Raw genomic sequence first — 22,764 nt, 5'->3', positions numbered from 1 at the left:
CACACACCTACACACACACCCCCAGGGGTGCTAGAGAAGGGGCTGCAGTGACGGATCGTCACTGCCCGCCCGTCCCGTTTAATCGCCGGGGTGGCGCGTTCCGCCAAATCGCCGGGGTGTGGCGTGCGTCTGTCTCGCGTGGTGCCTGGTGATTTCGTGCCGCTTGCAGACCACCCGCCCCCTCCTCCCAGCCACCATGCCACGTTTGCAATGGACGCATCTCTCACGCAGTCGCTTTTAGCCCTTCCCCGTTCCGAAAAGACTGCAAGTTGCGGGGTGGGGTCCCGTTCACCGCTGAATCTCGGAACGCGCAAGCGGTTAGCGTTAATTTTATTTAAAGATGCGTTGCGACGTTGTTGTTAAAGACATTATTCTCACTGCAGAGAACTGGAGTGACATGACGGCACTTTACGATAGGCTGGGCACCAAACTGTGCCACACGTCCTCCTCGCATGGCCTTGTGGGAGCCTCGGTACGTCTTCTGACTTGAAGATGTATCAATGAAGTTATTAAATTTTTTTATATACCTTTTTTTACGTACACGTATGTCATCGGAATGGAATTGGAAGAAAAGCTGATGACGTTGCAGGTTAAACGGCCAGGGCAGGCGCCATGTGTCCATTGGCCCTTGAATTCGAGAGTCGAGGGCCGCCTGCTGAGACTCATCGCGTTGTTTTTCAACGGAGGCTTGAGAACTCGAGTTGTAAAATGAGCATGATTTCAGTTGCTATCATTTGAAAGTTAGTACTAATACTGTCTCCAATTAGCATTGAAGCGTTGAGGTAATATATTTTTGCAGCTTCGTTTGACAGTTGAGTAATAATATTTTTTAATGAAGAAATCCTCGTTGATGTTATTGATATTTTCAGGAGGGGTTCATTGCTTTAGATGTTAGACATTTTGTTTGAGGATAGAGTGCCCGGAGAAAACCCCACACTCAGTCGGGGATGAAACTCCAACTCGACCACAAGTGTGGCAGCTACCTTGTGGCTCTCCTTGTTTCCTGCGGGGCTCCTCACTCAGCCAAGCTGCTGACGCACATTTGTGCTGACAGCACTTGACTCCCATCAGAAAAAGTTGCGAAGTTCAAATCCAGGTCGTCGCGGTTTGACCCAGCCCATCATCCTCCCCAAGGGTGATAAAGTGAGTAGTAGAATCTCCCTGCTCAAACAAGCGCGTGGCATCTTCGTCACCATCCCAGAGCCAGGGGTTGAAATTCCACATTTCTGCGACTGGAGCCAGACTTTCCACGGGAAAGCTGTTGTCGATTTCCTATGAAGTGGTACTCATTTTATTCTCCACATTTGAGCTGATGCCAAGGGCAGGGCTAAGTCCATCTCCAACCATCAGATTTTGTACTGGACCTCCCGATGTAGTTGGCCCACTTTGACCTTAGCAGCACACGGACACGTGAGCTCTTCTCCCGACTTTCAACCCGTGGCCCACCTAGCCCACCTGCGACTCGGCTGTCTGCTGTTTACCCGGTCCCTGCGGCCTCCTTCTCCCTCCGCGACTGCCCTTGGCCACATAGAGGCAGGAAAAAAATTGTGGTGGGGGGGGGGGAAGGAGCCCCCAAACAATGGTGCTTTTGATGTCCCCATAAAGCCCCTTTGACTCAAGTTCAGCCGTTTCTGTAGAAAGAGGCTGCACGCTGCTTTCCCAGGGAGAGATGGGGCGGTTTTTTCTCTCCTCTCTCTCTCTGTCTTTGTTTTTTTGGCCATAACAAGGGACGCCCCGCTCGGAGCTGATGCTGGGCGAACACAATGGCCGGCCCACCTACCGCCAGGGCGCTTTTTCTCGGAGCACGCCTCCGCACCCCGCTCTGCCAATGTTTTGATTTCCGGGCCGGAGCCCGCTTGTCCGTATTTAAGCGAGAGAAGCCCAGATGCCGCTTCGCCGGGAATCGGTCGTCGTTTTCCCGTTCACACCGCGGAGGCGTCTGGCGGAGACGCGCCTCCTAAAGCGCGCAGTGGGGGCACAAGTTGTTTATTTATTTTTACTACTCTCTCGCTCAACTCCGAGCGAGTGCGTGCTGCGCGCGAGCGAGGAGCGCCCTCCTTGACAGCGCGCTCGCCCTCCCGTCCGGCCCCCGCGGCAGTCGGAGATAAATCTGCCGGAGCTCCGAGTCGCTCGCTTGGGCTTCCCGCCGCTCGCCCTGCCCGCTACTCCAGCCCTCGGGCCGTGGAATCTTTCTCCGGCTTCCCCGCGTGTGTCCGCTGCTCGCCCCAGGTGTTAAAAGTCGAGCCGTGCTCTCTCCACTGCTGTAGTCTGGTGAGTGAGTATGTGTTTCTGTGTGTGTGTGTGGCAAGCGTTGGCGCAGTTGGTATGCGCAGTCCGCTAGAAGCACGGCTTAATTCCCGGTCACGCGCAGCAGCGTCGATGGTGAGTTTTATCTCAGCGTGTTGGCGATCTCTCTCCTGTGGGTTGACTCAACCTTAAATGAGTTCCTGTTGTCGTGTGGGACCGTCGGCGCTAGGGAGACGAGGTCGGTGCAGAGCGGTGGCCTCCTCACTCGCCCCGGTTTGAGTCGTGCTGGGCTTAGGAGGCGCTCCTCAACATCACTTGGCCTGTGCCGTCACTTTAAGTTGAATGGAGGAGCTGTGAGTGTGTGACATTAGTTGGACAGTTTTTTTTTTATTGTTTCTCAGAAATGCAACACGGAACTTAAGCCTCATCTCCCCACGTGTGTGAGTATTTTCTCGGTACCTGTGGGGAGCAGTGACGCAGTGGTTAGCGCACTGCGCTACGAACATGATGACCAGAGTTTTATTCCTGCTCGCGACCAATAACAGTGGAGAATATTGAAACCTCCCTTAGGTCGACTCAGCCTTGCATGAGTACCTGGTGCAGTGTGTAAACACCAGAACAGGGGAGACAAAGGCTGTCAGGCGTGGTGATGGCAACTCACCTCCTCATGCACCGTGCCGCTCTTCATAGGTGCTCCTCGCTAACAGCACTTACCCCAACAGTCTGTAAAGGCTCTGTGGGGAGATTCGTCTGAGTTCCTGTGTTCCCTTCCAGCACAAAAAAGAACAGATTAAATCAAGAATTTGTCAAAACCAAAGGCAAGGACCTCCTTGAAAATTAGTCTTGAGACTCGATGAGCGCTGTCCTAGGGAAACAAAGTTGTGACCATATTAGCATCGTCACCGCACCTCCGATTAGCACGGTTGGCTACGTACGGCGTGAAAGAAGTTCAGCGTACGTACGAAAATTACAACTGTTTTTGTGATGTGGTTGTCATGGCATGAGTGATGCGATCGCCAGTAGGCAAGCACGGTCTATTTTTAAGGCTGTTGTTGCACCGTGTTGTTGTTGTTGTGCAATTAAGGCAGGAAACACTTTGCGTTGCGTGACTGCTGCTTGCAGCGTGGAGCTTCCATTCCAGAACGGCCGTTCACAGCCACCGCTGGGGTGAGCACGGTCACTCGCTCACCGCCTCTTTAAAACTAATACTAAACCATTTTTTATTTTACCCAGGTAGAATCCCATTGAACTCTGTTGCTTTTTTTCAGAAGCGATCTGGCCACAAATGATGGGGCAACGAAGTGGCGTGGTTCGTGTGGAAATGCACAGCAGCCAAATATTCTGAACGCACTTTTCTTAACGTGGACTAGAAGAAGAATCCACGTGACCACGGGAAAACATGCAAATATACAGCAGGTGTCAGGATCAAAACTACGACATCGCACATACCAGGCGAGGTAGTTAACATTTCACCCCTGCCCCCCCACCAGTCTTAAGTAGGATAAACAGTTCGGATTATGAACAGTTTTATTCAAAATCAGATGGGTCAGCGTATCTCTCCTCAGTGCGAAATCGCAGCAATGTGATCAAGTTCATTAATTCTATTTGCAGCCGGAGTAGATAAATTTTGCGGTAAAACCAAGGAGTTAAACCAGGCTTGGATTGAGCAGCGGTTCGTAATTATACTTTTTTATGTAAACGAATAAATTCAGCCGGTGCACAACAACACACACACAAAAAAACACTTTTTAAATCGATGTTTCTCAGTTAAACTTCTTCGTACGGCCGATGTCGATGTGGAGCGGTTATCGTACGGGTCAGAGACGTGGTTCGGCCACCACAAATAACAATTCGTAAGAAAGTCCAAATGTTTAAAGAGCCGCAGTGCACTGCGGTCCTCGGTAAACAATCTCACGGAGCGGTCCCTTAAAGCAGCGGTCCCCAACCTTTTTGGCACCAGGGACCGGTTTCGTGGAAGACAATTTTTTCACGGACCAGGGGGGGGGGGGGGGTCATCATTGGGTCTTTCTCCCTTTTCAAAGAAGCTCTCCAGCGACGTTTGTTTTTTTACTAATTCTGGCTCGGGGTTAGCAGCTTGTGGGCTTACCAACACTGTGACTGAGACAAGTGCGCATTGCGGGACAGAGGCGTGGACGGAAGTGGTGAATAATAAAATAATGGGGGCGGGCCACGCGCGGACTCACCGCACTCACCTCCTGCTGCTGTGCGAACCGCTGGGGTTGGGGACCCCCCTGCCTTGGAGAGCCGCAGGTTACCGACCCCTGGTCCGAGAGTCGGGGCTTTCACAAAGTAGCACGACAAGGAGTGTGGAGACAGAGGCAGAGGGCAAATTGGACGTTTGGAATGGGAGCGAGGATCGGATGAAAGCGATGTTCATGCAGCCAGAATTACACGGCTGTGCAGCGCTAAACGCACCTCCGATTAGCACGGTCGGCTATGTCACAGTGCGAAACAAGTTCATCATGCATACTTGGGACAAGCGTGGGATGGAGGAGAACAGGTCTATTAAAAACTCCTAAAGCTAAGTTATTATTTTATTTTACCAGGTAAATCCCACTGAGCTATGCCGCTCTTTTTTCAGAAGCGACCTGACCACAAATGATAGCTCAACAAAGTGGCTTATCACGTGGACATTTATAGCAGCCAAATACTCTAAACCACCAGGTGAGGTGGGGGGGGAGACCAAAAGCCACACGCTGGACAATCTCACTCCAATTAGATCTCACCTGGGTAGGTCAGACCTTGGGAGATCAGGTCCTGGCTGCAACATCTGCAGCGTCTAGCAGGAGGAAGGAAGCGATGGCGGGTTGTCGCGGCAACGGTACCATTGGCCGTAATGACCTCTTGACCTCATGTTTATTTAAATGACGGTCATGTGGGCAGACTGAGCTCCATCATCGATATGTGGAATATCCTCTGCCAAATGACGTTACCTCGGCTCATTGTTACAGGGTGTTTTGTTGTCGTTTGTAGCACTTCTGTTCGCCGTCAGTGGGTGGCCAAGTGGTTCGCACACCGTGCCATGAACCCGGTGACTTGAGTTCTATTCCTGGCCAGGGCCCAATGGCGGTGGTGGAGTGAAATCCGAATCACTTCTGAGAACCCCCCCACCTCTCCATTCACCAATCCGCACTGACTTAGCGTGGTGAAGTATGGTCAAACAACCCCCTGTGACTGACACGACATGGAGAGGCGGCCTTCCTTTCCAGCAGTGGAGTGAAAAAGTGCTGCAGATGTAAAACGAAAATCGTTAATTTGCGTTGCGTTTTCACGTGAGCGCTGCCATTCATTCACTTGCCAGCATTGTTTTCCCTTCAGTGCATTCACCAACATGAAACGTCCTCTCAATGGTAATGTAGAAAGAACCAAGAAGAAGGTAATGTAGAGAGTCAAGGCGGGCCGCTGCTCGTCTCCGGTTTGCAGCCCTGAATGAGTGCTGCACATTCCACATTTGTATTGCCGGAGCGAGTTTATCCCTCGCAGGACACAACCACGAGATTTGAGCTGTTGACCTGATGATCGACATCATCGCCATCATCACGGTCTATCGTCACTTGTTTCCACTTCCCTCTGTCTTGTGCCAATATGCTCAAGCTGCTGCACATCGTTCTGGCACCAATCTCTTGTCGTCATCAAGCCATTCTCCGTTAGGTCTTATTCTTTTTCCGGTTCCTTCCAATTTTTCTGAACAACAACAACAACACACTTTAAATTTTCCTGTTGTTGTTCATCCTACATGTGTGTCCGAATCGTGCCAGTTTCCTTCTCATCACTGCCTGCATCGTGTCTCTTCTTCTACGTGCAAACTGTTTCTTACGTCCACCAACCGTTGATGCTGGATTGCAATCTCCAACGAAACGTCGTTGCCCATTTAAACGTGGTGAGATTCCTCTACAGACAACAACACCGGTGGTGGTGGTTGTGCTGCAGTGGCAGGAGTAGATCTAGCCACATGTGATGCAAGTGACACTTATTTATTGGCTGTCAGGTTGGAGGAGTGTTTGCAACGTGTTTTTTTACACCCCTACCGATCCCAAAACCCCAATTATGAATCGGCACAACCACTGTGGATCTCCCCAGCAAAGTGGCACTCGTCAATGGGCTTTCACCTGGCTTAAATAAAGGGGCCTCTCTTTTCTTCATAGAGTCCCCACCTCCTTGTTGGGCTCTACACCCAATCAGGTGGGTTCGCTTTGCTGCCTCCGAGACTCGTGAACAATAGGTGCTGGAGGGGGGGCAGTGTTGAATGCAGCGGAAGTGCCGCGAACCAAAGCCCTCCGTGCGCGGGACGCGGCGCTGGCGAGTGAATGAAGACAAGTGCATCGCAGCGCCGCAGAGGAATTGCCCTGAGTGCTTTAAACAAAGACGTGAATTTGTTCTCCCATATGAGTGAGTGAGTGAATGAAGGGTGTGGTAGTTTCAGAGCCTTTCCAGAGCTCTGCACCACTGACTCACTCCCTTAGTCATACATTGATTTGGACCGTGTGCCATTAGTTTCCACGTCATTCAAGAGGAGCGTACTTAGCTGCTGCTGCTGCCGTCACCATCACGAGCTGCGTTCTTCCTGCTGCTGCACGAAAGTATCCCCCACACCAGCGTCGTACCTCGCAGTCGTGCGTTTGCCACTTCCCGCCTGACTCCCACACGTGCGCTGATTCGATTGGTGCTCTTGCGCCGAGGCGTCCTTTGGCTGCCATTCCACCACCAGTGGTGTCCGTCGTGCAGCAGTCCTCGCCATCACGTGTCCTGCTTCCTGGGCGGGTAGGCGGGTGGTGAGCCAGGGTCTGCGGGTTGAGTGGCCAGGCTAGGCGGGTGAGGGTCGGTCGCCGCGTGGGCAGATAGATGGATCGGTACTTAGGTGGGTAGGTAAGTAGCCAATTAAGCCATCTAATAACCCTGAGAGACAATGTGCCTGCTTGCAAATGAGACCTGCAAAATGAACGCTTTACTTTACATCTCTGTAATTAGAGCACAGCGTTTCAGCCGTGATATTGGAATTGCTCTAGTAATCAGTACCGCCTAAGTAATGGACTCTTAAAGGTGTTCTTCAGCGGTGCAGCTCAGACGGTGGTGGATTTTGCGTGCAGACAGCGACAGCTTCGGTTGCCCCCCCCCCCCCCCGGTGCCGAGGGCCTCCTCTGCCACTGCGGCGAGACGGATGTCGGCGCTCTCGGCACGATGGGAGTGCTTCTCGGGGAAAGCGATGCGCACACCCTGGGTGCCGCACGTCAGTCGCTCAAGCCTGCCCGTGACAGTTTCTCCCGGGGAGGTTATTCACCCTTTCCCATTCCGATGACGTATTGCACCGGGTACTCATTTGAGGCCGAGTCGACATCGGGGAGGCACAAGGCCGCTTTAGATATTCATCACTGGTGTGGGCCATGAGCGGGAGTTAAATTCGGTTTGCTGGGTTCGTAGCGTAGCGCGCTAAACGCTACGCTACCGCTTTCCACAAGTCACAGCACACTCCCCTAATCACTCTCTCACCCACTCACCCTCTCACCCACTCACCCTCTCACTCACCCACTCACTCACCCACCCTCTCACCCACCCTCTCACTCACCCTCTCACTCACCCTCTCACTCACCCTCTCACTCACCCTCTCACTCACCCACTCACTCTCTCACTCACCCTCTCACTCACCCTCTCACTCACCCTCTCACTCACCCTCTCACTCACCCTCTCACTCACCCTCACCGACCCATCACCGACCCATCACCGACCCATCACCCATACGCACATTCACACACAAACACTCATCCTCTCACTCACACCAACTCAACCACCCACTCACCACAGGTTACAACACTTCTATTTTCTGCTTCGCACTGCTCTACTTTAGAATTCACTCCCATCGCTTTTTTACTTTCTCACCAAGCTCTTTTGACCTCACTCAATCTCAAGAGACACATTCACTCTCATCCACTCTGACTCTGAAAGTGCTGTTTGCTGCTGGCCGTTTGACGTGTTGGACCCTGCTAAAGACACAATATGCTTCAGAGACCCTCACTGACAGCGTTGCCTCGACGTGCCATGAAGAAGTGGCCTTGTCCTAAACGTCGCCTCTCAACTCTGTTTCCTCTCGTGGCACCACGGTGGCTAGGAGATGTTAACTACCTGGCCTGGTACACAGGAAGTCGTAGGTTCGATCCAGACCCTGACGCCGGAGATATTTGGAGTTTGCATGTTTTTTCTGACACGTTGATTTTTTTCTGGGCCCCTACGGTTTTTCCCTCCACGTTTAGAATCAATATACGTTTAGATAATTATTTGGCTGCTATAAATTTCCAGATGATAGGCCACTTCGTTGAGCCATCGTTTGCGGCCAGGTCGCTCCTGAAAAAGCTATACAGCTCAAGTGGACCTTAGCTGGTAAAATAAAAAAGAAAGTTTAGTTTAAATAGTTTATATTCTTTGGGTCTTTCGGTAAAGCCACGTAGATAGATCAAATAATAATAATAATAAAATATCAGACCCAAAGAATATGAATTCCTGCAGTCCCGAAAGCTTTAAGTCAAGATTTAAATCGTTTAGTTTATCGACGGACGTGTTGAGTGTTCTTGCTCATTGCCTAGAGCGGCAGTGTTGCTCAACTCCAGTCTTCACGACCCCCCAACTTTCCTCCGCCTTTTGGTGATTGCCAATCTTTTCCCTTGGCGTGGAAACTCACGGCCGCTGCTGCAGGCTGCCTGCATGCACCCCCGGTGGTTGGTGATCATGAGGTCGGGGATGGGGGGGGACGGTTGAGAAACACCGGCCTAATACTCGGGGATTTTAAATCGTTCAAAACGCGAGGCCACGGTTTGAGCGCCACGGTTCTGTGTGCGGTTGTAAGATGTGCTTTAGGGCGATGGAAGCCCAGTGTGATTGTTCAAAGAAAATGTAATATTTTATTTAGTCGTCCATTGTGTTCCCGCGGCGCTCTTGGTCTCGTGTCGTGTGAACTGAAGGAACGTCCTGCAGCAGATGCTCGAGGTCAGCGTTTTGACCTCGTCGTGTCAGCAAGTGGCTCGGATGGCACAGCAGGGAGAGCTCCTGGGGTCACTTCAGGCGGCCTCTCGAAGCCAGCGCCGCCGCATCTTCCAACCCCGGGCATCGCGCGATTCGCCATCCGTAGCCCACACGATTTGGTGAATCGGCACGAATTCTGGGTCGCGGTTTGATTCATTAATTGATTTTATTTATTTAGTTTTATTCTCGTTTGTTCTATGACTTTCGAGTTCTATCCCTGGGCAATGCATCAGCCTGAACGGTACATTTTTTGCGTGTACGTCCTGCGTAATTCGCATCGTTACATGGAACGCGGTGTCCACGTTTGAACGTGCCGCGTGCGGACGAGCCATCGCCCGCCCGACAAGGGTTTCCTCCAGGCCGCGTCCGTCAGGAACGTTTGGCCGGCGGGCGTCTGCGGCTGGCGCGCGTGGACTCTGTGTCAACAAGATAGAGGGCGTGGGGGGCGGGGGGATTATTGGTGCGTGCAGGTGCCTCGCGCCGCCGCCACGCCCTGCATTTTCATCATCGCTGCCACACGGCGGGCACCGCACACTTTGGTTTTTGTTCGGGGGAAGCGTTTCACGCACAAGTCATGCGCAGTGCTCCCTTTCTTGCGGCGACTTGCGGACTTGCGTGCGTTTGCACGTGGCTGCTTTGAGCGCTGCTGCTACTGCTGAAGTGCAAATGAACAGGGCAGTCGTTTATTCTGCTGGCTGGGAGCGCGATGAAGCCAGAAGAGTTTCCCTTTTTAGTCACCGCGGATTGAAAATAATTTTAAGCATTGCAAACGTTGGGCTTTTACAGTGGCGATGAAGAGACATCTCGTCCAGTCTCATCATCTGGCCAACAGACCTCGACATTGGCATTTTAGCTCCTGAACATCTTGCCGTGCGCAAATATAGAATAGAATCATCATCACAATCGGCCTTGGTCTGTCCCCTGTTGGATGAAGGCCCCCCTCCTCCATGCTGCTGCCATTTCTTGTGACCTCGAGAGGGACCCTTTCAGCAAGTCAAGCAGTGGGGGGGGGATGGTGTGTTCGGAATTAAACTCGGGTCGCTGGGTTCGCGAATGCGGCGCCGCCGACGCCGCCCATAACGAGCGGTGCGTTTATATTTGAGTCGCCGTCGGCAATAGCGGTAACAACTGTAGTGCGGACGGCGTCAACGTGGAATATTTTCTACGAGCAGGTTCCGGAACGAGAACTCTCAGCTGCTCTGCACAGTTAATGAGATGGAATGTGGCGCGCGTAGAGGCACGCGACTGGAGAGAGTGGGGGGCGACGAGAGGGGGGGAGAAAGTGATGACGCAGGCGCCCGTTGCGTTCACCGCCCTCGTGGGACGACTGCGCTCGGCTGCCCCTCCCTCGCACCCGCGTCTCGCGTTCGACTCCTGTACAGGTGGCGGCTGCCAGGATGAGCTGCGGGTGGTTGTGGTCCTGTTGGCTGCGGCTGGCTGTTGTGGTGGTTGTACTGGTTTGTGCAGAGCGGTGGCGCAGAGGTTAACGCGTTGCGCTACGAATCCGGTGACCCGAGGTTCGATTCCCGCTCACGGCCAACACCACTGACGATTAGCTGAACCTCTAGGTTGACTCGGCCTCAAATGAGTACCCAGCGCAGGGTGTAAAGATCAGCATTGGGGAGACAAAGGTGGCCAGGCGTGGTTCTGGTCACCCACCCCCTCATGTGCTCTGCCAGCCTTCACAAGTGCTTGTTAGCGGCACTTGCCCCTGCAATCTGTTAAGGCTATACGGGGATCTTTGTCTCTATCTTTGCTGATCGTGATGGTCGTGGTGGTGGCACAGTAGGGGGTACAGCTGGTGCATCTACCAGTCATCTCAGCCAACCCATGGCACCTGGGTCTGTCCCGTCACCTCCTGTCAGCGAGCCTTGGACACTTCACGTGGCCTCAAAGTGCACCTAGCCTGGCACAGCGCCGTGGTGACGTTACCGTCACTTCTTGGCGAATGGCGGGTCTTGGTATTGGTGGTGGTAATGGTCGTGGTGGTAGTGCATGTCTGATCCCAGAGGTTTGGGAGTTGATTCTTGTGGAATCGTGGCAATATTTGTGAAACTCCCCTCCCTGTGATCTGCTGAGAGGTGGACAGGAGATGGCAGTGCAGCAAAGTCTGTTCATGAGCCGATTTGTGCATGATATTAAATGTTATTTGTGTTGTCGAAATTGGGGATTATTTCGATCAGATCATTGGGGGAGCACGTACCACCCCCCCCCCCCCCCCACTGGCTCTGCCAGTGCGTCACCGGGGACCGCGAGCAAACTCCGCCTCGACCGCATTGTTCCCTTCTGATGGGATTGTGTCAGGTTGTTTGTAAACAAGCTACATTGCTCTGTAAGTAGTAATAATAATAATATTGCTCGTAACATCGAGGAGGCTTTGTTAGTCCATTACTGCTGGATGACGGCTTCGCCCCCCCCCCACGCGGCATAGGGGAGAGGCTGGTGTACCGCGGCTTGAGCCCCCCCCCCCCCCATGCCATCATCGCGGCGCTACTCAGAGCGACAAACGCAGGACATGCATGGGTTATCTTGAATATCAATGTTTCTGTGGGTTATCAATTTTTTTCAGTAATTTAAATCCGATCAAACGTCAACTCTGGCAAATTATCCCATCGTTGCTGATGAAATGGGAACCGCTTTGTTGAAAGTCATCGGTGGCTGTCATACACACGGACTGCGACCTGCCGCCCAGGGAATGAGGAATTTCCACCACTGGGCTCAGAGCCGGCAGAGGTCAGCTGTCTGCCTTGCTGCTCATTCAAGCACAGATACACTTTGGGCGTTTGGCTGCGATCAAGAACAACAACAAGAATAATTTCCACTTCTGCAGAACCTTTTTGCCCGGAGGTCACAAGGTGCTGTACATTAAAAAAACAAATGCAGGCTTACACCGATCAGGAGGAGTTTTTGAACGTGGGGACAGGACGGGGGTATGGGGCGGGAGTCCTGGACGTGTATGTGTCTAGTGGGGAACGGTAGCGTAGCGGTTAGCGCGCTGCGCTATGAACCTGGCAACCCGGGTTCGATTCCCGCTCACGGCCAACACCAGTGACGATTATCTGCACCGGTCCTGTGTCTCCCCTAGGTCGACTCAGCTTCAAATGAGTACCTGGTGTGGTGTGTAAGTATCGCCACTGGGGAGACAAAGGCGGTCGGGCGTGGTGCTGGCCACCCACCCCTCGTATACCGTTCCGGCCTTCATAGGTGCTCGCTAACAGCAGTTGCCTCCGACAGTCTGTTAAGGCTATACGGGGGATATTTGTCTTGTGGCTGGACTGCCTCGTGATGAACGGGAATCGGCTTTTCTGTTCAGATGTCTCGACTAAATATGGGTCATTAAGCAGAGTCCATAAATTACTGGCTTGCCGCTCACTCTGCACGTCAAGAGATGCCCCTTCACTTTCCTGGGGCTTAAAATAGACCAACTAAATATGAACATTACCCATCTTCATGGCCTATGATGGCACGATGATAGTGATGCATTCATTGTTGCATGTTCCTTGCTATTTTTAAACAATCCCCGTCGTTAAGTGATGATTGTAGAAATGTAATGGCCTTCTGGGAGTGCATTAATTCAACAGCATTGGTTTCTTCACGAGCAAAAAGTCTGGACAAGTTTCGACATCAGTGTCTTGTCGGCAGTCAGGCTCGCTTGAACCCCAATGCTGGTGAGCTGCTAGATTTGTATCGGCAAGAACCCTGTTCGATATGGGTTCACGCTCAATCCTAAACCGGATAACGCACAACACAAAATAACATTGGTGCCTTTGTCGAGAATTTCAAGAACAAAATAAATAAGTAGACAATGCGCCCGCCTCCTTCGCAAATCTGTCCCCCGAAAACAATAGTATTTGTTTTTACACATCCCATCAGCCACGCGGCCTCCTGGGAGTGCATTCATTAAGCAGCGTTGGTTCTCGAAAAACAAACCAGCTGCACACGTCGCCGGATGCCCTCACATTCTAACAGTGCGCGGTAAACCATTGAACGGTCGCGGCCATCTACAAATCAATTTGTTTGCGGTCTGCAGTGGAGCTTGCGTTTGATGACACGGCCGTTCCGTGTTGCCGTGCGCAGTGGATACACGGCGGGTAGGTGGCGGCTGGGCAGTGTGTTTACTCTCTCTCGACAACGATTTGCGACCACATGGGCCTTTATTTTTGGCAGATTAGACGTTCTGATTACGCGAAGGGCAGCTCGTTGTCATCTGCATTCTTATCTCCACCGTTACACTGGGGTAGTAAGCACAGAACCCACTGTTGGTTTGGGGGGGTGGTTGGTGTTCTCCCCGTGGTGGCGTGGATTTTTCTCCGGGTCCTCCGGTTTTTCCCTCCATATTTAGAATCTGCGTGTATTTAGAGTGCTTGGCTACTTTAAATGTCCACTTCGTTGAGAAGTCATTTGTGATAGCCAGGTTGCTACTGAAATAGAGCCATATTGCTCAGTGGGCCTTACCTGGTAACAGAAAACAAATGGTGTTAATAGAATGGGTTGACAGTTGTGTATTTAGCTATGTGTATATTGTGTGTTGTGTTCAGTCGACCTGTAATCGTGTCGTAACTGGTTATTCTTTGTTCGCGGCAACAAAGGAGTTAGAATGCATGAGCGCTTCAATACTCGAACTCTGCTAATGGCTCGTTGCGATTGTAAAATGTTTACAGTTATTCTAATGGAAGTCGTATCTAACTAAAATGTTGCGTTTCATGCATATATTTACGAATTTCCTTTTGCCATTTTTAATTGCAGGCCCTGCCGCTTGCTTATCGCAGTTTCCTGTTTGCAAAATGATAATTGCAATCATAAAATCTGAAGCGGTGGCGCGGGGCAAAGATTGCCTAAACGGCAAGAAGAGAATCCAAGAAATAAATTGAGAAAAAGTCACCCTCAGTCGAGTGGCTTTTATTTAAGTAGTCCTTCCTTACACGAGAAATCCCTGGGGAGAGCCCGGCATTGGCAGGTTTATATTATTTTTAATGTCTTTTGGTGACGAAACCTGAGTGTCCAGAGAAAACCCCACACATCCGAGGGAGCTAACATTTAAATGCCTCACGGATGAGTCGGACACTTAGCTGTTCTAACGTTTCACATCCATTGTGAAGCAAAACTGAAAAGAACTGCAATGTCAATAAAGATGCGGGCAAGAGAGAGAGAGGGAGACCTAAGTTAGCCATCGTGGTGCAGTGGAGGTGCGGAGGTGCGAGTTAACGGGCTTGTTGAATTGAGCAAGAATTGCTCTGACTGCGTGCTCAGGTCTGGTCAGGTCGTCGTTTTAAGAGACAAGTCTCCGCTTGCTCGCACTTCGTGCCGCCCGTCGCGTCTCAAAATAAAAGCCTCGCGTCATTTTACTTTCCGGGCAAGACTCCTCGGGGGTCAGTCGCGACTCGCCAAGAGGTCGGCACAAATGGGCGCGCGCTCGCGAAACATTCCGAGCCTCCCAAATGAAGTCGGTCGGCGCGCTAATCCTGCCGTGTGCGTGGCCCGCGGCCGCACGGCAGAGGGGCTGTAATTTCATAGGGCGCAGAGGGCAGCCCCCGGGGGCGGGGGGGGCTGTGGGAAAGGGCAACATGGGCCCTCGCCCGCCGGGAAAGGACAAAAAACGCGAAGCCGCACGGAGCCAGTTCCTTCCATTGTGGGACTGCCGTGCGCGCGCACGCGCCGGCGTCTTCGCAGAGCGCTGTTCCCACTCGCGCGTGCAACCTTAGCGATTGTGTTCCACGGTTCCTGCGGCAGTTGCGGTTTTGGCAGCAGCGGTGGCGGCGGTGGCGGCAGCAGCGGGCAGCGGTGGCTTTCTTTCTTGTTTTGTTTTCGTTAAACACAAACGCACGGCGCGTTCTTCCGGGACAGCGGTGGGAAGGGCGAGAGAGGGTTGGCTGGTGCACCATCGCCGATGGCCGCTCATGGGCCCCATTGTTAGCGGCGGCCACGGGTGAGATTCGGCGGGCGGGCGGCTGTGAAGAGAAGCGCCGCCAAGATTCCACGGTGCGTCTGCTGCGCCGGGACCTGGCGGGGGGTGATGGTAAAACCGCCTCTTGGTTCCAGCAACAGTCCTCGCCGTTTTCGCAGTCCCCCATTAGCTAATGGAAACAAACAGCCGTTAGGATGTCAACTTCATTAATATTATTTAGTTGTCTCACTTTGCATCCTAGATTCTGCACTTTGGCAGCTGGTATGAAACAGCCCTTCCTACGTGCACAGGCGCACACACCCGCCGTGAGGGAAATGAGCTGAAAGGGGCATCGCTGGTTATCAAGGGCCATCAGGCTTCCATGTTCCACAGCACGGAGACTGCAAGCTCGTCAGCTGTGTAGACGAGCTCCCGAGTTGTCCCTTCGCGTGCCCCATCAGCCAATGCAGCTCACAGTGACGGGGCGTGAGCACATTCAGGACAACGCTGAGTGTTTACAAGAAACACACGACTTGGCCGAGCCTTACTCGCGATGGATTATTAAACTGTGGTTGGCTGTTCACGATTCAATTTGTGGCCCATCGAAACTGATGTTTGTTGACATTGCGTTTGTTTGTGCACCCGTCGGTGAATGAAGCGTGACATCAAAACCCCTCTGTGCTCCTGGATTTAACCATTGGAGGGTTGATGGGAAGCGTTTTCTAATGAAGGGGTTGAGCAGTGTTGGTTCTGTGCGATCGCTCAATCATTAGCATTGGCCCCTCGAGTGACGCGGTTGTAAGCGAGCTGTTTAGTTTTTATTCGTTTCGTCCGTTGGGAAATACGTGTGCAGTCGGTCACGTTTGTATGCATTTCTAACTGCACCTTGATGGGCTCCGAGGCTCCGAGGGCTCGCCGCTATAAATGTTACTTCTGGTTGTGATTCCCGGAAAATCAAATCACTTGCTGCAATAGATTTTTCATGAATAGCCGTAAAGATGTATCTACACGAGTGCTTTTCCCTCCCCCCTCCACCCAAAAATGTCACAGTTAAGAACGTTTAATGTCTTGCCGCGCTCACGATAACGTGGGCGGCGTGCGTACTCTCACGCCCTGGAATTTCAGCGCAGGAATAATTTGCATTGTTGAATGATTAAAAAAGATGATGATGGAATAACTGTGTGCTATTGATGGGTTTAAAGAGCTGCTGACGCCCGGGGCATTTGGGATTCTCCTAGCGTTGTCCTCTTCCCAAGCTTTCATAACCTCTCTCAGCTCAAGGAATCCGTTAAGGCTTATCTATTACATCTTTGATAGAGCTGTTTGGTGCCGGCTGCTTGATAACATTTCTGTTCTTTGTGCAACCGTGTTTAAAATATATATACAGTGAGGGAAAAAAGTATTTGATCCCCTGCTGATTTTGTACGTTTGCCCACTGACAAAGAAATGATCAGTCTATAATTTTAATGGTAGGTTTATTTGAACAGTGAGAGACAGAATAACAACAAAATCCAGAAAACGCATGTCAAAAATGTTATAAATTGATTTGCATTTTAATGAGGGAAATACGTATTTGACCCCTCTGCAAAACAAGACTTAGTACTTGGTGACAAAACCCTTGTTGGCAATCACAGAGGTCAGACGTTTCTTGTAGTTGGCCACCAGGTCTGCACACATCTCAGGAGGGATTTTGTCCCACTCCTCTTTGCAGATCTTCTCCAAGTCATTAAGGTTTCGAGGCTAACGTTTGGCAACTCGAACCTTCAGCTCCCTCCACAGTTTTTCTATGGGATTAAGGTCTGGAGACTGGCTAGGCCACTCCAGGACCTTCATGTGCTTCTTCTTGAGCCACTCCTTTGTTGCCTTGGCCGTGTGTTTTGGGTCATTGTCATGCTGGAATACCCATCCACGACCCACTTTCAATGCCCTGGCTGAGGGAAGGAGGTTCTCACCCAAGATTTGACGGTACATGGCCCCGTCCATCGTCCCTTTGATGCGGTGAAGTTGTCCTGTCCCCTTAGCAGAAAAACATCCCCAAAGCATAATGTTTCCACCTCCATGTTTGACGGTGGGGATGGTGTTCTTGGGGTCATAGGCAGCATTCTTCCTCCTCCAAACACGGCGAGTTGAGTTGATGCCAAAGAGCTCAATTTTGGTCTCATCTGACCACAACACTTTCACCCAGTTGTCCTCTCAATCATTCAGATGTTCATTGGCAAACTTCAGACGGGCATGTATATGTGCTTTCTTGAGCAGGGGCACCTTGCGGGCGCTGCAAGATTTCAGTCCTTCACGGCGTAGTGTGTTACCAACTGTTTTCTTGGTGACTATGGTCCCAGCTGCCTTGAGATCATTGACAAGATCCTCCCGTGTAGTTCTGGGCTGATTCCTCACCATTCTCATGATCATTGCAACTCCACGAGGTGAGATCTTGCATGGAGCCCCAGGCCGAGGGAGATTGACAGTTCTTTTGTGTTTCTTCCATTTGCGAATAATCGCACCAACTGTTGTCACCTTCTCACCAAGCTGCTTGGCGATGGTCTTGTAGCCCATTCCAGCCTTGTGTAGGTCTACATTCTTGTCCCTGACATCCTTGGAGAGCTCTTTGGTCTTGGCCATGGTGGAGAGTTTGGAATCGGATTGATTGATTGCTTCTGTGAACAGGTCTTTTATACAGGTAACAAGCTGAGATTAGGAGCACTCCCTTTAAGAGTGTGCTCCTAATCTCAGCTCGTTACCTGTATAAAAGACACCTGGGAGCCAGAAATATTTATGATTGAGAGGGGGTCAAATACATATTTCTCTCATTGAAATGCAAATCAATTTATAAAAAATTTTACATGCGTTTTTCTGGATTTTGTTGTCGTTATTCTGTCTCTCACTGTTCAAATAAACCTACCATTAAAATTATAGTCTGATCATTTCTTTGTCAGTGGTCAAACGTACAAAATCAGCAGGGGATCAAATACTTTTTCCTTCACTGTATAAAGGAGTACATTATATATATATATATTATCCAGAGGTCACTGCAGCCGTTGATGCAACCACATATAGCAGTTATTTTATGCTCAATGGCACGGTTGTTGAAGTTGACTTCTGACCTCTGACGATCACACTCAGTGTCCACCACTCTGGTTGAAGAAACTCCTCCCTGGGTCACCACCATGGGGGTGCCACTCCAAATGCTCTTCTTGGCAACACGCACCAGCTTACCTCTCATCTCAACAACCTCTTAACCCCCTCCCATTGCCATCACGTACATGTACGTACGTGTAGGCTCTCGCAAGGCCATGCGGGAGGGTGTGTTGCACGGTTTGGCGCTCAGCTATCGTAGAGTGCGGTCGTGTCGCGACAGTTCTCTGCGGTGAGTACAATGTCTTTAAAAACAATGCTTCTCTAAATACAAATTAACACTCAACCGCTTGCGCGTTCCGAGATGCAGTGGTCAACGAGACACCCACCCTGCAACTTGCAGACGTCTCGGAATGGGAAAGGATTCATATTATTACATCTTGAACGCCTCTGGTCCAAACTGCAGAGTCGCTTGCCTTCGAACCTGCCGTGAAATTCCCTGCGTGCAAGATGCGGGACTCGAACAGGCAGGAAACTCTGCTGATTCTAGAGACAGACAGAACAAAGTGGGCGTGTTGCGGCTGCCTCGTTACCGCAGTCAGATTATGATGATGATGTTGTTGTCGATGCTGCGGCTACTGCTCGTCGTGGTGAAACAGCCTCAGGGCCCAAGGGGGTGGGTGAGGAAATGGCTCTTGCCGAACCCCCATGAACTGGAACGCCACTCGCGGGCTCGTTTCCGAAACCCGGGATATAAATCTGCATTCAGAAGCGCTGAAAGAAGCGTTGCTGTTTTAATAATGAAAATGTAGCGGACTTGCTGCAAGGGTAAGTTCTGCTTTGGCAGCGTTTTTGTGAAGGCGGTGGTGGGGCGTAGGGGTGGGGGCCGGTGGCTGATGCAGCTTGGGTTGGGGGGGAGGTGGGGGGACGGTATTGGGAGGGGTCAGGGAGGGGGGGCAGGGAGGGGGGGGCGGAGGTTTGTTCGGGAACTGCAGTTCAGCGCTGTGTGAATGAAGCGAGCGTGTACATCGGATGGTAATGCAAATTAGTGAGTAAGTGAGCAGCAGGCTTTTGGCTCCAGCCGTAGGTGGAAGTGTAAGATGTTTATCGCAGGCCCCCGTGGCCAAGCGATGAATACGTTCTTTATGCCCCGCTTGTCACAGATTTATACGCCGTGAAACCGATCTTTCACCGTGTCTGTCTCACAACAAAAAAGAATCGCAGTATATTATTCTGCGGGGCGCATTAAAATCACTCGCATTGGTCTGCATGGGCAAGTTTGACCAAGTGTTATTGCGTTATCCTGCCATGTTTGAGGTGCAGCGAAACCCACAGATTTACTGTGGGAATGCACAGGTCACGTCCATTTTTTTCGATGTGTAATGTTATATTTATTTTTTCCACCAAATTACGATTACAATATTTGGCCGAAGCGTCATTGGACGAGAGAAAAAGGATTCACCATTGGTAAGAGGTCACTTGGGAAGACCTCTTATCCACACTGTGGCATACATTTCTATATGGCCTCGCAAAGAATGTTCACCACATTCTCGGCAATAACATCTACGCTCATAATCCTCACAGCTGCAACGTGACAAACCAATTGAATGTGTCGTTTTTTTCATGCAGTAATTTGTAACTTGGCAGATACCATCAACTTTCACTCTACTTGAGAACTGGGTTTAATTACGAGTGGCTAAACACGCGGATTTGAACCCTGGATTTCAGCGGTGCCAGGTCAATGCTTTGGTCATGGCCATGATGCACCCCCACCGCGTGAGCCCTCCCAAGCACTTTTGTGGGAAAGCACATTAATCACATGGGCTGGGCCTGTCATCGTCAGCCAAAACAGCTTCCCACCTGCTCCCCACAAAACCCTATTATTTGGGTAATAAATCCTCCCGAGACATTGCCGTTTTATTTGACATTGTACAGTTAATGCGTCATTTGTTTTAGTTTTTTTTGCTTCCCTTAACCCATTTATAAGCAAGGGGGGGGCGGGGCACGCTATCCGCTGTCTTGGATGATCGTGCCTATCACACGGTAAAAAACAACAAAAACGGCTGGGTGCCTCCTTTCTCCTCTTCCTTGGGGGGAAGCTTTGGAGCCCCAACCATGCCTCCCAGGACAAGGCGGATTTGCGAGCCAGTGTGGCACTCTAACCGCCGATTTCCACAGTCATGGCATTAACCCGGTGTCGACGCACACGTCGAGTGTCGCACGGATCGCTATTCCCCAAAATCACCGCACTGCTGTCTCCAACAACAAAAAAGAATGCTCCCGAAGCAAAAGCTGTTTTTTTTTCTCTTCTCTGTGGCTGCCACGCTTCCTCTGGTAGGGCCGTCGCTCAGGACCCCTGCGACTTTAAGCGATTTCCAGGCACCCCCCCCCCCCGCTGCTACCCTCTAGTGTTTACCTTGGCCGCCAAGGGGAGTGTCAGAAGCAGAGGAAAACTTCCACTGGCCCAGGATGAAAGTGCGGGTGGCCTGCCCACAGTGCCGGAGTGTGGAGTTTCCACCGGCAGCTCATGGCCACCGATGGACTTTTGAGCAGCGAGATGGTTTTTACCTGGCTGTGGTGAGCACGGGTAGCACATTGCCCCGTGATTCCCGTGACTTACGATACACGGATAGTATTCGGTTGGGAAATTTGAGTGTCACTGGGACAAACGTGCAGGGAAAGATACCTGGGGTGACACACGCAATTATGCACCCATCCCAAACTCTCTGCGTGCACGAGTGTCTTCGGCTGGCTCATCGGGAAAAACAAACTTGATCAGCAGTCATGCATAGTAGCGTCACAATATTTTAAATAAATGTAAGAGTATTTCACTGCAAGTGACTAATCTACACGTCATGCATCACAGCTGCGCTGCAGTGTTTTGTCATGGCAGCTCTGATGGGTAAAGACCAGCTTCGTCCTTGTCTGCCATGTACCCTCGTACTCCTTGCACGGTTGGTTACATACGGTGCAAAAGAAGTTCAGCATACACACGTACAATATAAAGTTGTTGCTTGTGGAGCATTTTTGATAAAAGTGGAGTAAATCAGTTGAAAATACACCTTCCCATGTTTGTGTCTACATAAAAATAAAAAAAGTATATTTTTACACACGTCATGGGCACATGTCCTTCAGGGCGTGCATTTATTTAATAACATTGGTTTCAATACGAGCAAACTCTGGACCGGTTTTAACATTCTGTGCTTGGGTGGAAGCAGGAATTGATTTGTGCTGAGATCTGGTTCTGAACTTTTGTTCAACTTTTACAGCAGTGAACTGCACGGTTTGGATAATGGACCCATTGCCGACTGAGAAGTTGCATCTGGCTTTGCTCACCTCGTGGCTCTCCGCTGGCTCACTCTGAGCATGCGAGTGACCCCGGCTGCCCGCGCGTGCGTTCTGCGGCCAGGTGCCCGTGGAGGGAATCGTTTCCAACTGCGGCCTCCCTCCCTCTGTTACTGCACCTTGAGGCCCGGTGTCTGCCGCGTCTCAGAGTATATATGTATGTATGTACGTTGAACTCCTTTCGCACCACACATAGCCAACCATGCTTATTGGAGGTGCGGCAGAAGGACAACAAACTAAACGTAAAAAGCAGATCTAAAGAAATTATTTTCAATTTAGATGATTTAAAAGCACTATAGCTCCAGTGGCTTCCTAATATCGGAAGGAAGAGCGTTCCAGAAGCGCATCTGAAAGCGCGCGATTGAAGCCGGCATGGGTTCAGTGTGAAATCCCCGTGCACAACGGAGCGATCGTTCACCCAGACTACGTCGAGTCGCCGCGTCGTTACCCGCCGCTTCTGGACTTTTGCCGAAACGCGTTGGGCGGCAATCGGGGCGAGTCGTGAGTTTGAACGAGCGCCACTAATTGCCCTCTTGTCGTCCCCCCGTGTCACTGGAAATGGGGATCGGTACGCGTGCACGGGCCCCGACCGCGTGGGTCTCATTAGCGTCTGGCATGGCTGCATTTAAAGTAGAGTTAATCAAGTGGCTAAGGAAATTAAGCTGCGCCAGTGTTAGAGCACTGAGCCAATGTCATTAGGACCCGACGTTCAAATCTCAAACTCCCCAACTGAAGAGAAGTGATCTGTAATGGATTTTACATTCGCACTGAACCCAAGTCGAGCCCAGCTCAGAGGGATCATTTAGCCGATAGCTTTGGAGTGAGCCAAAGAGAAAGCGGAATTGAGTTGCTGTGTAGGGTGGGCCCTCGAAGGATAACACAGGAAGGGGTACAAATTAATGCAAAGGTCATTCCCCACTGGGACTTGTGGCCCCTTGTGTCATTGGGGTTATGTCCAGAAAGGATGGACTGTGTGCCCCGTGCTGTGTGCCAGGATGCTGATGAGACATTGGTGACAAATACAAACACTGTGTGAAATAACAGCAGAAATGAAAGCCATGCACTGAAGCTGGCTTTAGGGGCCCACGGTTGTGGCGAGATGTTAATCCCTCGCCTGGTATGTTGGAGGTCATGGGTTCGATCCCAACCCTGAAACCTATATATTTGGAGTGTTTGCATGTTCT

The 22,764-nt window shown here is 51.1% G+C and overlaps 1 protein-coding gene across 9 annotated transcripts in view; it reads left to right on the top strand.

Annotated features, from left to right (window-relative positions):
- The window catches only part of LOC144732195 (uncharacterized), a 243,426-nt gene that overhangs the window by 120,329 nt on the left and 100,333 nt on the right, over positions 1–22,764 (top strand). The window contains exon 1 of one of the 9 annotated variants that reach the window (XM_078613560.1): positions 1,688–2,271. The exons of the other annotated variants lie outside the window; for them this stretch is intronic. The gene's annotated coding sequence lies outside the window, so the exon portion shown is untranslated. Of the gene's footprint in view, positions 1–1,687; positions 2,272–22,764 lie in introns of those variants that run through there. 9 annotated transcript variants of the gene reach the window in all.

The sequence above is a fragment of the Lampetra planeri genome, chromosome 41, assembly GCF_965212315.1.
Source record: "Lampetra planeri chromosome 41, kcLamPlan1.2.h2, whole genome shotgun sequence".
NCBI lineage: Eukaryota > Metazoa > Chordata > Hyperoartia > Petromyzontiformes > Petromyzontidae > Lampetra > Lampetra planeri.
Note: the sequence above shows the minus strand (reverse complement) of the source record. Positions and strands in the feature narration are given on the sequence as shown.